This window comes from Asparagus officinalis, chromosome 3, assembly GCF_001876935.1.
Source record: "Asparagus officinalis chromosome 3, Aspof.V1, whole genome shotgun sequence".
Lineage (NCBI taxonomy): Eukaryota > Viridiplantae > Streptophyta > Magnoliopsida > Asparagales > Asparagaceae > Asparagus > Asparagus officinalis.
In genome coordinates, this window is record NC_033796.1 from 46,544,541 (window position 1) to 46,562,612 (window position 18,072).

Consider the following 18,072-nt stretch of genomic DNA (forward strand, 5'->3'; position numbering starts at 1 on the left):
ATTTCGAATCCCCAATAACTAGTATCAGAGCTTCGCTTAGAAGGATTGTGAGAGAGCCATGGCAGAGGAAAGCAAATCTAAGATCGAGAAGTTTGACGGTTCAGACTTCGTCTACTGGAAACCGCAGATGGAGGACTATCTGTACCAGAAGAACTTGTATCGCTCGGAAGGACTTGTATCGCCCGTTGATAGGCAAGGCTAAGGGAAAAAAGAAAGAAGAGTCAGACGAGGATTGAGAGATACTGGATAGAAAGACGCTAGGGCAAATCCGGTTGTTACTCGCCAAGATAGTCGCACGCAACATATTAAAGGAGAAGACGACGGTGGGGCTTATGAAAGCGCTCGTGAAGATGTACGAGCAATTGTCTGTCGTAAAGAATGTGTATCTCGTCAAGACACTCTTCAATCTCAAAATGGTAGAAGGACGCTCCTTCACAATGCACCTCAGTGAGTTCAACACATTTGTTGATCAACTCATCTCTGTAGACATCACGTTTGATGACGAAATGCAGGCCCTATTGATTCTATTATAGTTACCGGATAGTTGGGCAGGTTATGTGACAGTAATCAGTAATTCGGCGGGGAAGAACAAGTTAAAGCTGAGTGAGGTTGTTAGCATGATTCTATCTGAGAATGTTAGAAGGAAATCGTCTGAATCAGAAGGTTCAGGTTCATCCCTAAATTTCAAACAAAGAGGCAGAAGCCAGAAGAAGGGGAATCAGAACAGGCATCGGTCAAAGTCAAACAAGAAGAGGTCAAACTCGAAAGTTAGGTCTATCAAAGGGAAGTGTTGGAACTACGGCCAGGAGGGCCATATGTCTTCAATGTGTAAAGTACAAAAGAAGGACGTGAATGAGCAGGAGGCTCATCTCGTACAGGATCCAATGATCCTCGTTATGGATAGCGATTCTGATTCTTGGGTCATCGACTCAGGAGCTTCGTTCCATACCACTGCTAATAGGAAGCTTCTTCATAACTATGTAGCAGGGGACTTTGGGAAAATTTACTTGGGGGATAATGAACCATATAGTGTTGTTGGAAGAGTAAATGTGCAAATATAGTTGAAGGGCTCTAAGTGGAATCTGAAGAACGTGAGGCATATACCGAAGCTGAGAGGAATATTATTTCGGTTGACCAGCTTGGAGCAGAAGGCTATGTTTCGATCTTCACCAGGGATTTGTTGAGGATATCAAATGGTACTATGATTGTTGCCCGAGGGAATAAAACAGGAACTCTCTACCTCACCTCACATACGAGTGATACCCTTGTAATTGTAGCTGGCAAAGCGAGTACAGATCTGTGGCACAATAAATTAGGACAAATGAGCGAGAAGGGAATGAAGATTCTACATTTACAGGGGAAGCTAACCGGCATCAATTCTGTGAAAGTCGGTATTAGCGAGGGCTACATCTGTGGGAAGCAGAAGGGAGTTAGTTTCCAAAAGGGTAGAAGGTCACCTAAAGCTCAAAAGCTAGAGTTAGTTCATACTAACGTATGGGTCCAGCTAGCGTGTCTTCTTTTGGTGGTTCAGCGTACTATGTCACCTTCATCGATGATCACTCGAGGAAGGTGTGGGTATACTTCATGAAGCACAAGTCAGAGGTGTTCGGGATTTTCAAGAAGTGGAAGGCCATGGTGGAGAACGAGACAGATCTGAAAGTAAAGTATGTGACATCAGACAACGGTGGAGAATACGAGCTGGATGAGTTCAAGACATTTTGTGCTCTAAATGAGTTCAAGACGTTATGAACAGGACATAACTGAGCGAGTCAGGAGCATGCGATTACATGTAGGTCTGCCTAAGATATTTTGGACGGATACGGTGCATATGGCAGCTTACTTGATTAATCATGGGCCATCAGTTCTATTGGATTACGGGATTCCAGAGAAGGTTTGGAGTTGTAAGCATATTTGCGAGTATTTGGTTATGTGGCATATGTTCATAACAGTGGCCATGTCAGGGACATGCTAGAGGCTAAGTCACAGAAGTGCACATTCATTGAATATAGCATTGATGAGTTCAGGTATCGTCTTTGGGATGAGAAGAATAGGAAGATCATCAGAAACAGAATGTGATATTCAATGAGGAGGTGATGTACAAGAATAGAGACAATGCTAATGATAGCCAAAACAGTGGGAGTAGTACTACGGATACAGGTGGATCTGAGTACATGGATTTAGAGGAACTTCTAGATGGGGGTGACAAAGTCAATTCTGACCGAAGAACGAAGGAGGCTCCAGGTGCAGAGACGACTACCCAGGACGTGGAGCTTAGGAGATCATCCAAGATACTCAAACCGAATCTCAGATATCTCTCATCACTTGATTATTTACTTTTGACAGATAGTGGAGAACCGGAGTACTATGAGGAGGCTATGCAAGTGAGTGAATCTCAACAGTGGGAGCATGCGATGTAAGAGGAGATGGATTCTCTACATACTAATGAGACATAGGAGTTAGTCCAGCTACCTGTACAGAAGAAAGTCTTGCATAACAAATGGGTCTATCGGGTCAAGTAGGAGAGTGATGGAAGCAAGAGATACAAGACCAGATTAGTCGTGAAGGGGTTCCAACAGCGGGAATGAGTGGACTATACAGAGATTTTTTTCCCCTGTTGTGAAGCTCATAACCATCAGAGTGGTGTTGAGCCTAGTAGCTACAGAAGATCTCTACCTTGAGCAGTTAGATGTAAAGACTGTCTTTTTTCACGGTGATTTGGATGAAGAAATCTACATGAAGCAACTTGTTGGCTTTATTGAAGAGGAAAAGGAAGAGGTGGTGTGTAATCTCAAGAAGAGCTTATACGGATTAAAACATGCCTCAAGATAGTGGTACACGAAGTTCGACAACTTCATGCAGAATAATAGCTACATAAGATGCAATTCAGATCATTATTGCTACTTCAAGAGGTTCGAGCTCAGTTTTATCATATTGTTATTATATGTTGATGATATGTTAGTTGCAAGACCGAGTTTAGAGGAGATAAACAACTTGAACATGCAGTTAGCAAAGAAGTTTGATACGAAGGATTTGGGTGCAGTGAAGCAGATTCTAGGGATGTGAATCAATAGAAATAAACCTAAAGGGACGTTGAGGTTGAGTCGAGCTGAATACATTGAGAAGGTACTTCAGAGGTTCAACATGTAGAATGTTAAGGTTATTAGCACGCCCATTAGAAGCCAATTCAATCTATCTGAAGAGCAATCGCCTAAGACAGATATAGATAGAGAGCATATGAGTAGGGTACCATATTCTTCGGCCATTAGGAGTCTCATGTATGCGATGGTTTATATGAGACCGTACATTGCCCATGTAGTGGGAGTTATGAGTAGGTTTGCAAGCAATCCAGAGAAGCAGTATTGGTAGGCCGTGAAGTGGATATTGTACTACTTGAGAGGGACTACGGGCAAGCCACAATGTTTCAGAAGGAAGGAGTTGGGGATACGTGGATGCGGACTTAGGCGGTGATCATGATACGAGACGGAATTGGCATTGACAGTAGTGATTTGGGTTTCACGTCTGCAGAAGATTATAACTTTATCTACAACTGAAGCTGAGTATGTCACAATGACTGAAGCAAGTAAGGAGATGATTTGTTTGAACGGGTGCCTGGAAGAGTTAGATCTAAAGCAAGGGAGGGGAGTTCTATATTGTGAAAGCCATAGCGCTATACATCTTACCAAGAATCCAGTATATCATGTCAGAATAAAGCACATTGATGTACGATACATTTTATACGCTCACTGATTGAGAACGGGAAGTTACATCTAGAGAAGATTTTGAAGAGTCAAAATCTTGCGGATATATTGACGAAAGCAGTGACCATTAACAAACTAGAGTTGTGTGCAACTTCAGTTGGCCTTCACATGTAGGAGATGAAGGCGGAGCCATACCAGGAGGATCGACGGGATCGTCGGGTTGATGATAATTGAAGAATAGGTTTTTCTGTGTAGAAGGATGCTTGTGAAGAAGGGAGAGTTTGGGTGAGCTCGTGGATTGTGCTTTAGATTCCAAGTGGGAGATTGTTAGTCTAAGGGATGTAGATTCAAAGCTAGAATCAAACAATTGTTGGATAGTAGGTTTCCTAATTTGTTTTGGTAAAGGATTCTTAATCTGTTTTAGTAACAGAATTATTAATCTGTTTTGGTAACAGGTTATTAGGATTTATAATCTGTTTTTTTTTTAGAATTCCTATTCTGTTTTGGTTTTAGGTTTTCTATATATATGGAACGCCTTAGAAGAGATTAGACATCAGAAAAAAAGGGGTTTTGAGAGAATTCTTCAGAGAGATCTCAGAGAGATTAGATCCTATTTGTGAGCATTGTAATCTTCTTTAATATTAATCAAAGAATTGTGTGATGTGTCTCCCGAGGACGTAGGCACGATTGTCAAACCTCGTTAAATCTGGTGTGTTCTTTTTTGTTTATTTTCCTGTAAGTTTTTTATCTTTTATTTGCTGTGATTTTTCCTACTTTCTTACTCTCAAACATAAGGTCCGAAAGGGCAAGAGTTTGATTTGATTGTTTCGAATCCCCAACAACGCTTTTTAAAGTTATAATTAAAGATGATAAAAGGGTTCTCCAAGAATTTTTATGTTTTGAGTTGGATATGTTCAAACATTTGGAACAGTTGCGTCATTAAGTCTTGTTGTTAGCATCTAATTACTCAGAATGATTGAATTTTGTGTCTTAAAGTTTTTTTCTAAAAGGATATTTAGTTTTCTTTTTGACATTATCATTGGATCATTTTCATATATTAGTGTTGTTTTGTTGTGAGTGTTATTATGGGTTTAAAAATTTTAGCAAGGATTCAGTGCAACATAATTTGATTACTATAAGGAAGTTTTCTCGCATCTATAGTTTGATTACTATAAGGAAGTTTTCTCGCATCAGTGTAGCATTCGGTTTGGAAAAAAGCATAGAGTGGGGTTTAGTCCTACATCTGATAGAGAGGAAGATTGATAGATAGTTAAAATATGTTTGAACTAATGACCCAATAAGGATTAGTCCAGGTCCTTAATGGGCCTTTTCAAACTCAAACATATTGATATTATAACCCATAGTTCGATGGGTCTTTATTGGATTCTCTGGTTGCCTTGTCATTTTGTTGCATGGATTAGAACTCAAGGTGGAGTGCATGTGACATTACATTATATCTCCCTCTGGTGTAACTTAGTCTGGTATGAGCTCGGGCTCGTTTGAGTGCACATGTTGTCACATTTGGCTCTGATGTGACTTTGTCAGCCTGCAAAGCAATAGAGATTCTATCTAGTTTGACTCGAAAGGGTCTGTGCTAAGGTGGAGGTTGGTAAGGAAGTTGTCTCGCATCCATTCGGTTGTGTAGGGTTCGGTTTGGAAAAAGGCATTGAGTGGGGGTTTAGTCCAACATCGGATAGAGTAAGATGGATAGATGGTTAAATATATTTGGAATCATGACTCAATAAGGATTAGCCTTTTTGAGTCCATTAGGTCTAAGTAAATTAGTCTAGTCCATCTGCTTAACCGGCCTTTCCAAACCATGACAGTTACTATGAGGTCTCATATTGTTGTTGTGTTCTAACAACAGTATAGCACCTTCGCAACTGGTAGCAACGGTGAATACCTCCACTACAAATGTGCACAATGGGCGATGTAATCTACAACTAAACACTCTTTTCACGACGGCAACTATAAGCAACGGGTGATGAAATGTGCACGAGGGTTGATACCCTTTAAACATTTACTTTTCACGGGGCATTCGCAACGAAGCTTTAGCTGTGGGCCCCAAGGGAGAGCCCACAGTCGATATATATAACATATAATGATAGATTAAGGGATTTTCTTAGTTAAAAGACTCGATTTCTTGTACTGATCTACATCAAAGTTCTGTACTCGGTTTTCACAAACCAGCTAGCTAGCTGTGGGCATGAGGTTGCGATGCGGAGCACAGGACCATTGAGATTCGGATCTAATATTTTAGATCAAAGAATCAGCCACGTTGATGTGCTACGTACATCATGTGATTGAGTTAGGGCTGTGTACATCAATGTGATTAGGTTAAGGCTACATACATCCTCAATACGGTGGAGTTTGTAATAATCCACTAAATTTTTGTTAAGCATTGTCACTGAAATACCCTCCTTAGCGGTGGCTAGCGGGAAGAATCTCCACAAAACAAATTAGAGTTGAATAAAGATAGGAGCCCTGCTTCAATGCTCCTAAAATAGCTTTTTATTTGTTTATTTATGTTTTATTTAAAGGGTAATATCATAACTTCAGTTTATCTTACTCCTCGTTAGTTCTTCTTCCCCATTCGTTCCTATCTTCTTCCTTCTGACCTAACAATTTTCATTTCCGAAGATCGAGTTTATAATCTCTATCAACAAATTCATTTAGAAACTCATAAACTGTACATAATCAAAATTCAAAATCAAAATCAAAATTCAAGCAATGGATGATCGCTAAATCAAAAAGTATATATGTTGCATATATAATCCAATTCTTCTCCTATGGTTATGCTTTCCCCAACGACAGTGAGGTTGAGTCTCCAATTGAAGGTGTTACGCCCCGAAATCTGCAGCGAAAATTCATAAAATACGGGGTACGCGACAGCAGCGACCCGTGCACGAGACAAGTCTTATGCACGAGTCAAACCTGGCAATTCATATCACATAGTTTATTTTCAAAATATTCATAAATCTGCTGATGATAGAAATCAGAGCAACTATATATATATATGATCGGTACTTACAGCCCACAAGCTCACCGTTATAAGCATTTTTACAAAACAAAACAAAATGTGCTGAAGGTAACATCAACAAGAAGAGGCTCTCCATATAATTAACGTCTCTCAGCCAAAAGCTCAAACCAAAAGTTCGGCTACTATGAAGCTACGCCGGATCTGAAAAAAATTTAAAAATAACGGAATGAGCTAGCGCTCAGTGAGAACATTTTCCACTAGAGTTCCTAGATAACTAACAAAATAGTAATAAGAATAGTTCTCAGAAATTAACAAATTTCAAGTTTTGCATGAGAAATTCACAGATAGCAGAATACGATCCAAATATCGTAATATTGTCATTTTTAAGAAAGAATACAACAATTATATTTCCTTTCTCATGTGCAACTGAATAAACTGTGAAATTTCTTGGAATCAAACCCTTTTTGAATCAATGTAAACATTAAGAAGAAAAAGAACTACTAATTTGTACAAAATAAGAGAATTGTTATTTTCTTAATTTCACAGTCAATTATCAGAATCTTATTTCTCGATGAGTATTTCATGAATGTAAAAGTCACCCCATAGGTCACACTAAGGCTACAAATTTTATCCCAGTAGCAAGGGAATGCGTAAACCGCATCAGATAACAGATAATTCCCGGGAATCGAATGCACCTAACGTAGCAAGGGAATGCGTAAACCGCATCAGATAACAGATAATTCCCGGGAATCGAATGCACCTAACACTGTCATAGGTTACTGGCCAAATACAGATAGGTCAGAACAAATTTCAGAAGGGACAATACAGAAAGGCCAATACAGAAGGGCCAAATAAAGGTGCATTCACCATATGGCAGGCAAAACCAATCCATAGTGGACTATTTGAGGGTTTGAAAACATCGAGATCACATGTCAAATGAGAAATACTTTGCATATCAGAATTTGTAGATATTTCAAATGAAATTGACAAGGTAAAGCTCCTCATTTCTGTTAAAACAGTTTACGGGTGTTTATTTTTTCTTTTATCAGATACTAAGTCACAAAAAATCTTTGAATCCGTTAAACTGTTGAAATACGTTCCAAATATCTCATCAAAACATTCAGATAAAACAATGTCCCAGATTATTTGAAAATTGCACGAGAGCCAAATTCATTTTTTTCATATTTTTTATAAAAATCAAATTTGCTTTTCATATATTGTACGAGGCTAACATCGTATTATAGGATAGACCACAACAGAAATAGGTCAAATCTTTACATATATGAAAAGACATATTATTTATTTATTTTTATTTTTATTTTTATCACCAGATAAATCAAGTATACAACTCATGCAATTTCATATTATAAAATACTAGTGAGAAATGAACTCACCTTTAGTGGTCACGAATTTCTCAAAATATTAGTCTCCCGAATATCAACCAGAACCTATAATGTAAGATATATGACTAATTATTAATTCAGAACAAACATATATTATAGGTAAATCAATTCATAATCTAGAATCTAATAAATTCAGATATAATCAATAATAATTAAATTCTGCAGTACATATGAGTTTATTGTTATCTTTAGCAATTAATCAAAATTTTATAACTCTCATATACTAGCTTTTGGACTTTCTAGTAATTTACGATAAAACAGGGGGTTATAGGAAAATTATCAAGTCTAAAAGTTAACTTTTATTCTTCAGATTGGACTTGTTTACAAGTATAGTAAATGACAGGGGCCTAACAGAGATTTTCCAATCCTTTTTTAAATATAACTCATATTACTAAGGTCTGTTCGAAATTCTCACATTGTTTAGGGGCTAAATGAAATTTTTCCTCCCTTTATAAAAATCCAACTGATCGTCTTCCTCCTCCCCTTCTTCGTTTCTTCTTCTTCTCTTTTCTTTTTTTCGGTTTTTTCTAGTTTCCTCTTCTCTCTCTCTCTCTCTCTCTCTCTCTCTCTCTCTCCCCCTTTCTCTCTCTCTCTCTCTTTCGCCCCCTCTCTCTCTCTCGCTCTCGCCATGGCTGCAGGACGGCGACGAGGAAACCGCCGGCGACCAAGAGCGGCCGACGACGAAGTCATTGCCTGATCTAGGGGTTAGTTATTTCCTTTTTCTTCTTTTTTTCAGTTTGTTTCATGCATCCAAAACACACAAAAGAATCCTTTGCAACCCCTAGATTTTTTTTGACTTCATATCAATTACTAGTTAACTTCCTCACTCATTTTATTTTTTGATTCAATTTACTATGATTTAGTATGAAATTTAAAAGGAGATTGTACCTTGGGATGGTTCTTCCACTTTCCCTATCTTCTTCCCCTTCTTCTTCTTCTTCTCTCTCTTTTTTTTTCTTTTAACCTGAATTTCTCCCATTTCCTCCCCTTTATATACTGTTGGGAGGCGGTGAGATTTTAGCAATCTAGTAAGCGGTGGAGAAAATCTCCACCACAAAATATAATAATTATTTTATTATTTTATTTATTTATTTATTCATATATATATTTTCCTGGTTGTTACACTCTCCCCACCTAATAAAAAGTTTCGTCCTCGAAACTTAACATACCTATATCTCGAAGAGCTCTGGATATCTCTCTCGCATAGAATCTTCAGTCTCCCAAGTAACTTCTCTTTCAGAGTGATTCTTCCACTGAACTTTCACATATTTGATTATTCAGTGTCTAAATACTTGTTCTTTAAAATCCACAATACGTTCTGGTCTTTCCTCATAGGTCAAATCTGACTTAAGCTCCACTGGAGACAACTTAACGATCTCATTTGGATCTCGGATGAACTTCCGAAGCATCGATATGTGAAATACATCGTGTACTCCAGACAGGGCTGATGGTAATGCTAATCTGTACGCCATTGGACCAATACGCTCTAGAATTTCAAAAGGACCAATGAATCTCGGGCTTAACTTCCCTTGGATTCCAAATCTTTTCACTCCTCGGGTAGGCGAAACCTTTAAGAAAACATGATCGCCTATTTGAAATTCCAATTCTCTTCTTCTTTGATCAGCATAACTCTTCTGACGACTTTGTGCTGTGCGAAGACGCTCTCGAACTAATTAAATTTTATCAATTGCTTGTTATACCAATTCTGGTCCAAGAAGTTTTCTTTCTCCAACATCATCCCAATGAATAGGAGACCTACACTTCCTTCCATAAAGAAGTTCATATGGTGCCATCTGAATGCTAGCTTGGTAGCTATTATTATATGCAAACTCGGCCAAAGGCAGATAATCTTCCCACGATCCTTTCATCTCCAGAACACAACATCTCAACATATCTTCTAGTGTTTGAATTGTCCGTTCTGATTGGTCATCTGTCTGTGGATGATAAGCTGAGCTGAAATTTAGTTTAGTCTGCAGAGCTCTATGCACATTTTTCTAGTATTCTGATGTGAACCGAGGATCTCGGTCAGAAACTATTGATATTGGTACACCATGCAACCTTACTATCTCATTAATGTACATCTTAGTCAGCTTTTCTAATGAAAATTTTATATTGATAGGTAAAAAGTGTGCTGACTTTGTCAACCGGTCAACAATTACCCATATTGCATCATTCTTTAAAAAGTGTGCTGACTTTGTCAACCGGTCAACAATTACCCATATTGCATCATTCTTTCTCAAAGATTTTCGGAAGGCCATTGACGAAATCCATGGTGATTTTTTCCCATTTCCACATTGGTATGTCCAAGTTATGGACTAATCCAGCTGGTCTTTGGTGCTCAGCTTTTACTTGTTTGCAAGTGAAACATTCTGCAACATATTCCCATTTCCACATTGGTATGTCCAAGTTATGGACTAATCCAGCTGGTCTTTGGTGCTCAGCCTTTACTTGTTGGCAAGTGAAACATTCTGCAACATAGGTGGCAATTTCCTTCTTCATATTATTCCACCAATATATTTCCTTCAGGTCTTTATATATTTTTGTTGATCGAGGATGCATAGTATACAGAGAGTGATGTGCCTCTTTTAGAATCTTTTCCTTTATCTCTGGTATGTTAGGCACACAAACTCTAGTTCCAAACCTCAATGATCCATCTTTATGTATCTTAAACTCTCCTCGAGTGCCTTCTTCCACATCTTTATTTATCATCAACAGTTGAGGATCATTCTGCTGGTTTGCTTTAATTTCATCTAGCAAAGAAGGTTGTATTATCATATTTGCTAATTTAACTCCAATTTGGTGGATTCTAATTTCAATTCCAGTACGATCCAAGTCCTCCAATATTTTTCTTTGAGAAGTAATTAGGCAAGCTAAATTACATGAATTCTTACGGCTCAAGGCATCAACAACAACATTTGCCTTGCCAGGGTGATAATGGATGGTCATATCATAATCTTTTAGAAGTTCCAACCATCTTCTTTGCCGTAAACTCAACTCTTTCTGGGTAAATATATATTTCAAACTCTTGTGGTCAGTATATATTTCACAATGTACTCCATATAAATAATGTCTCCAAATTTTGAGAGCAAACACTACTGCCGCTAACTCAAGATCATGAGTGGGATAGTTTTGTTCATAAGGCTTTACTGCCTTGAAGCATATGCTATGACTTTTTTATTTTGCATAAGTACACATCCCAATCCTCTTCTAGATGCATCACTATAAATAGCAAAGTCTGTGTCTCCACTAGGTAGTGCAAGTATTGGAGCAGACACTAATCGATTTTTTAGCTCTTGAAAGCTTTTCTCACATTCATCTGACCAAATAAATTTAACTCCCTTCTGAGTAAGACGAGTTAGAGGTGAAGCAATACGGGAGAATCCTTCCACAAATTTTCTATGGTAGACAGCCATTCCAAGAAAGCTACGTATCTCCGTCACCGTAGTCGGTCTGTCCCATTTAACAATAGCTTTTACATTTTCAGGGTCCACAGAAATCCCTTCTTTAGAGATTACATGCCCAAGAAATGCTACTTCCTCCAACCAGAATTCACATTTCTTAAGTTTCGCATACAATTGTTCTCTCTTTAATGTGTGCAACACCTGTCTCAAGTGCTCTTCATGTTCTTCTTTACTTCTTGAGTACTCTTTAATGTGTGCAACACCTGTCTCAAGTGCTCTTCATGTTCTTCTTTACTTCTTGAGTATATCAGAAAAGTTTAAATACTCTGTTCATAAGATCCATAAATGTTACAGGTGCATTTGTGAGCCCGAATGGTAAGACTAAAAATTCATAATGACCATAGCGGGTTCGAAATGCAGTCTTTGGCATATCTTCTGGCTTAATCTTTAATTGATAGTAACCAGAACGGAGATCAATCTTTGAAAATACCTGAGCTCCTTGTAATTGATCAAATAGATCATCAATTCTCGGTAATGGGTACTTGTTCCGAATGGTTACTTTATTCAACTCACGGAAGTCAATACATAGTCTCATACTTCCATCTTTCTTCTTCACAAATAACACTGGTGCACCTCATCTTGACACACTCGGCCGAATGAAGCCTTTATCTAAAAGTTCTTGTAGTTGTATCTTGAGTTCTCGCATAAGCCATTCGATAAGGAGCCTTAGAAATAGGATTCGTACCAGGTACTAGGTCAATTGAAAATTCAAATTCTCTATCTAGGGGCATTCCTGGAAGTTCATCTGGAAATACCTCTGGAAATTCTCGGACAATTGGTATTTCTTCCAAGTTTGGTTTTCCATTATCAACCATCTCAACTGAAGCCAAATAACCCATACATCCACTCCTCAGCGCTCGATGTGCTTTAAGGGCTGAGATGATTTTTAAGGGTTCTTGAGACTTTCCGCCCTCAAAAAAAAAAATCGGGTTGGCTAGGAAATTTGAATACTACTTTCTTTTCTCGACATAAAATAGAAGCATGACTTAAGGATAACCAATCCATCCCCAATATGATATCGAAATCATGCATTTCTAGCATCACTAATTCTACGGGAAGTTCCTTGTCGAGAATATAAATTTTACCCCTACAACCTTGATTTGATACCAATATACTACCCCCAGGTGTACTAACAAGCAATTCTTGTTGTAGGGTATCACATAGTAATTTGTTTCTCTTAACAAACTGTGCAGCAATAAAGGAATGCAATGCACCAGAATCAAATAGTACTCGAGCAGGAACTGATGCAAAAGTTAGTGTACCTGTCACCACATCCTGGTTTGCTTCTGCTTCCTTCTCAGTTAGAGAATAAACTCGGGCCTTGGCTTGAGGATGCTTGTTCCCACCACTGGACTGGCCAGGGTGGAAGGTATGCCGAGATGATTGTTGTAGGGAACAATTTGCTATTTTGTGATCTTTCTGACCACATCTCAAACAAGCTCCGGTATTTCTCCAACAATTTTTTGCTTCATGCCCAAGTTTATGACAAACATCACATCTTAAAATTTTCTGGTTAGGAATTTGCTCCTCTCTACGTCCAAAATTCTGCTTTTTGTTTCTCCAATTTTTATTTCTTCCACCGCGATTGTCTTGCCAGAACCGCTTCTTTGGGTAGGAGTTGCTCGTCTCATTCTTTGATTTCGTATCAATTTCATTTTTCTCAATTAACAAGGCCTTCTTTAACATTTCTCCATATGTAGGGAGTTCAAATGCACTGACCGTCTTTCGGATGTCCGGTCGAAGCCCTTCCTCGAAGCGACGAGCTCTATCTTCCTCATTACCCAACAAGTGAATGGCAAACTTTGATAGATAAGTGAACTCTTCTTCATATTCAGCTACCGTCTTGTCACCTTGCTCCAATCTTTGAAACTCCTGTTCTTTTTGTTTGCGAACAGTTGAAGGAAAATACTTTTCATAAAAAAATCTTTTTAAACTCCTCCCATGATAACTTGTATGCTTTCTCTCCCAACGTCCTGACCTGCATTTGCCACCACCCGTAAGCGCGGTCTTTTAACATGTATACTGCATAATGAACCTTCTCCTCTTCAGGGCATTTCATGTATGTGAAGACCTTCTCCATTTCTGTGATCCAATGCTCAGCAATCATAGGATCAGTTGTTCCCTCAAAACTAGGTGGAGATAGTTTCTTGAATTCTCTCATGCCACTTCTTAATTTTGGGTGCTCCTCGTTTTGACCATTCGTCCGATTACGATCAATTTGATCTTGTTGTCTGGTGACTACAGATGTCACCGCTTGCAGTAGATCCATCAATGCATTGTTGTCTATTGAGTTTCCGGAGGTGGATGCACGAGCAATTCTAGATCTCATCATTTCACCTATCGTATGATTTAGATCCCTATCTCCGTTAGGAGGGGTTTGCTCATTACCTGAAGTCATAGCTTCCTATAAATAATAAAATATTTCAGTCAACTATTATACAAGGAGAAATTCCTAAGTCAGTCACATATATGTAATTTAAGTAATTAGGAACTCAATCACTGCTCAACATAATATCACAAGTCAGTATTTACAAACCAAAAGTATATTATTAATATTTAACTTTTTAGTCCATACATATATCTGAGTATATGGGTTTATATATACATATTTTCTACCAAAATGTCCTACATAAACCAAAAGAGTGACTACGAGAACCCATATACTGATATTACAAAATTACCCTAACAGTTATGCTCTATTTCCCTGAGGAAGAGGAGCTGCTAGAACTAGACTTCTCATCTGTTGGTTCAGTCTCCTCTGAGTCTTGGCTATCAACAGAATCGGACATTGGATCTGGATCTATGCCACTAGTCCCCCATCCTTCAAGGTCGAGATCTGGACCAATGCCTAGGCTACTCAACTCACCCTCAGAGGGGGCAAATCTTTGGTCGACACTAGGAATCTGGGCTACAAGGGACTCCATGTTAGAGGGGTCGGATGAAATCATAATAATTTCTGAAGGTGATGACTCAATTGGAACAACTTCACCCACGAGATCCTTATCCTCAGCATGTTCAAGCTCAGACTCGGATGAATCTATCATAACAACTTCTACAGGTTCAACCTCCGGTGAGTCTGGGGTCATATGATTAGTCATTATCAAGTTCGGATCAGTTTCATCGGAAGTATATCCCCAGTCTCTTATGCTGGGCTCCCAGGAGCTATCTACCAAAATCATAGGGCTGGATAGGGTAGATGATGAACTAGAAGATGAATTGGTTCCTGCCATCCTACAAAAAGGGGAACCATCCATCAGCTCACTGAAGAAAAAATGACAACGTGAAATAAACTAAACATCTAAGCACTCCTTAACAACCCTAAAAGGTTTTACTATAAAATATTTATATATATATATATAATATATATATATATATATATATATATATATATGAGTATATATACTATATTATATATAATATATATATATATTAATATAGTATATATATATATACACACGACGTATGTAAGAAGGGGCAGACATATATATCAGCATAATGTGATTCCATACCTAACACCATCTAGCGCATAATACTATATGAAGAGCGTGCGCCGCTACAAGGTTTCTAGACGTCGGAAACCTAAGCTCTGATAACCACCTTACGGTCACGCGGCACCGAAATCTGCAATGGAAATTCATAAATACGGGGTAAACCGCGACAGGCACGCGACCCGTGCACGAGACAGTCTTATGCACGAGTCAAGCCTGGCAATTCATATCACATAGTTTATTTTCAAATATTCATAAACCTACTGATGATAGAAATCAGAGCAACTATATATATATATGATCGGTACTTACAGCCCACAAGCTCACCGTTATAAGCATTTTTACAAAACAAAACAAAATATGTTGAAGGTAACATCAACAAGAAGAGGCTATCCATATAACGCCTCTCAGCCAAAAGCTCAAACCAAAAGTTCGGCTACTATGAAGCTACGCCGGATCTGAAAAGAATTTAAAAACAACGGAATGAGCTAGCGCTCAGTGAGAGCATTTCCCACTAGAGTTCCTATATAACTAACAAAATAGTAATAAGAATAGTTCTCAGAAATTAACAAATTTCAAGTTCAGTTTTGCATGAGAAATTCACAGATAGCAGAATACGATCCAAATATCGTAATATTGTCATTTTTAAGAAAGAATACAACAATTATATTTCCTTTCTCATGTGCAACTGAATAAACTGTGAAATTTCTTGGAATCAAACCCTTTTTGAATCAAGGTAAACATTAAGAAGGAAAAAAACTACTAATTTGTACAAAATCAGAGAATTGTTGTTTTCTTAATTTCACAGTCAATTATCAGAATCTTATTTCTCGATGAGTATTTCATGAATGTAAAAGTCACCCCATAGGTCACACTAAGACTACGAATTTTAGCCTAGTAGTAAGGGAATACGTAAACCGCATCAGATAACAGATAATTCCCGGGAATCGAATGCACCTAATACTGTCATAGGTTATTGGCCAAATACAGATGGGCCAAAACAAATTTCAGAAGGGACAATACAGAAGGGCCAATACAGAAGGGCAAAATAAAGGTGCATTCACCATATGGCAGGCAAAACCAATCCATAGTGGACTATTTGAGGGTTTGAAAACATCGAGATCACATGTCAAATGAGAAATACTTTGCATATCAGAATTTGCAGATATTTCAAATGAAATTGACAAGGTAAAGCTCCTCATTTCTGTTAAAACAGTTTACGGGTGTTTATTTTTTCTTTTATCAGATACTAAGTCACAAAAAATCTTTGAATCCGTTAAACTGTTGAAATACGTTCCAAATACCTCATCAAAACATTCAGATAAAACAATGTCCCAGATTATTTGAAAATTGCACGAGAGCCAAATTCATTTTTTTTCATATTTTATATAAAAATCAAATTTGCTTTTCATATATTGTACGAGGCTAACATCGTATTATAGGATAGACCACAACAGAAATAGGTCAAATCTTTACATATATGAAAAGACATATTATTTATTTATTTATATTTTTTTATCACCAGATAAATCAAATATAAAACTCATGCAATTTCATATTATAAAATACTAGTGAGAAATGAACTCACCTTTAGGGGTCACGACTCTCTCAAACTATTATTTTCCCGAATATCAACCAGAACCTATAATGTAAGATATATGACTAATTATTAATTCAGAACAAACATATATTATAGGTAAATCAATTCATAATCTAGAATCTAATAAATTCAGATATAATCAATAATAATTAAATTCTGCAGTACATATGAGTTTATTATTATCTTTAGCAATTTATCAAAATTTTATAACTCTCATATACTAACTTTTGGACTTTCTAGTAATTTACGATAAAATAGGGGGTTATAGGGAAATTATCAAGTCTAAAAGTTAACTTTTATTCTTCAGATTGGACTTGTTTACAAGTAGAATAAATGACAGGGGCCTAATAGAGATTTTCCAATCCTTTTTCAAATATAACTCATATTACTAAGGTCTGTTCAAAATTCTCACATTGTTCAGGGGCTAAATGAAAATTTTCCTCCCTTTATAAAAATCCAATTGATCATCTTCCTCCTCCCCTTCTTCGTTTCTTCTTCTTCTCTTTTCTTTTTTTTCGGTTTTTTTGGGTTTTCATATCAATTACTAGTTAACTTCCTCACTCATTTTATTTTTTGATTCAATTTACTAAGATTTATTATGAAATTTAAAAGGAGATTGTATCTTGGGATGGTTCTTCCACTTTCCCTATCTTCTTCCCCTTCTTCTTCTTCTTCTCTCTCTTTTTTTTTCTTTTAACCTGAATTTCTCCCATTTCCTCCCCTTTATATACTGTTGGGAGGCGGTGAGATTTTAGCAATCTAGTAAGCGGTGGAGAAAATCTCCACCACAAAATATAATAATTATTTTATTATTTTATTTATTTATTTATTCATATATATATTCCTGGCTGTTACAGAAGGAGACTGTCCCTTGACGGAAATGATGTCGTCGCAACCTCTCCGGTGACTGATGTTGGAGCTCGAAAGGCGTCAATGCTCAAGTTCACACGGTATCCGTATCGGCAGTCAAGTTCACACGGAACAGAGAGACCCATATTTGTGGGATTTAATTACAAAGTTGCGCCAACGGTACCCCAAATTTTATAGTTGAAGCACCGACCCGCTAAGTGGGTGTTTGGTTAGATTTCTATAAATTATAGGAAAATGAAAACAACCAACTTTTAGAATTTTTTCGTATTTCTTTAAAAATTTATAGGAAAAGTTTTGAGAAGTCAAAAAGTACAAGTTTTCTTATTTTTTGTATTTTACTTGTTTAGTTCAAAACAATAAAATTAGGTCCATTACTTTATAGAAATGTCAAGTTTTCCTATTCTTTTATTTGGTTACATATGCCAAATTTTTCGGCTGGGAAAATAGGTACGTACTCAATATAAAATGAGTGTGCCAGATTTCTGAGTGATTTTCGCCCATTTTAAGAGGAAATTAATTTCTGTAATATTTAGTATTTTTCTGTACTTTATAGAAAAATTTTCTATACATTT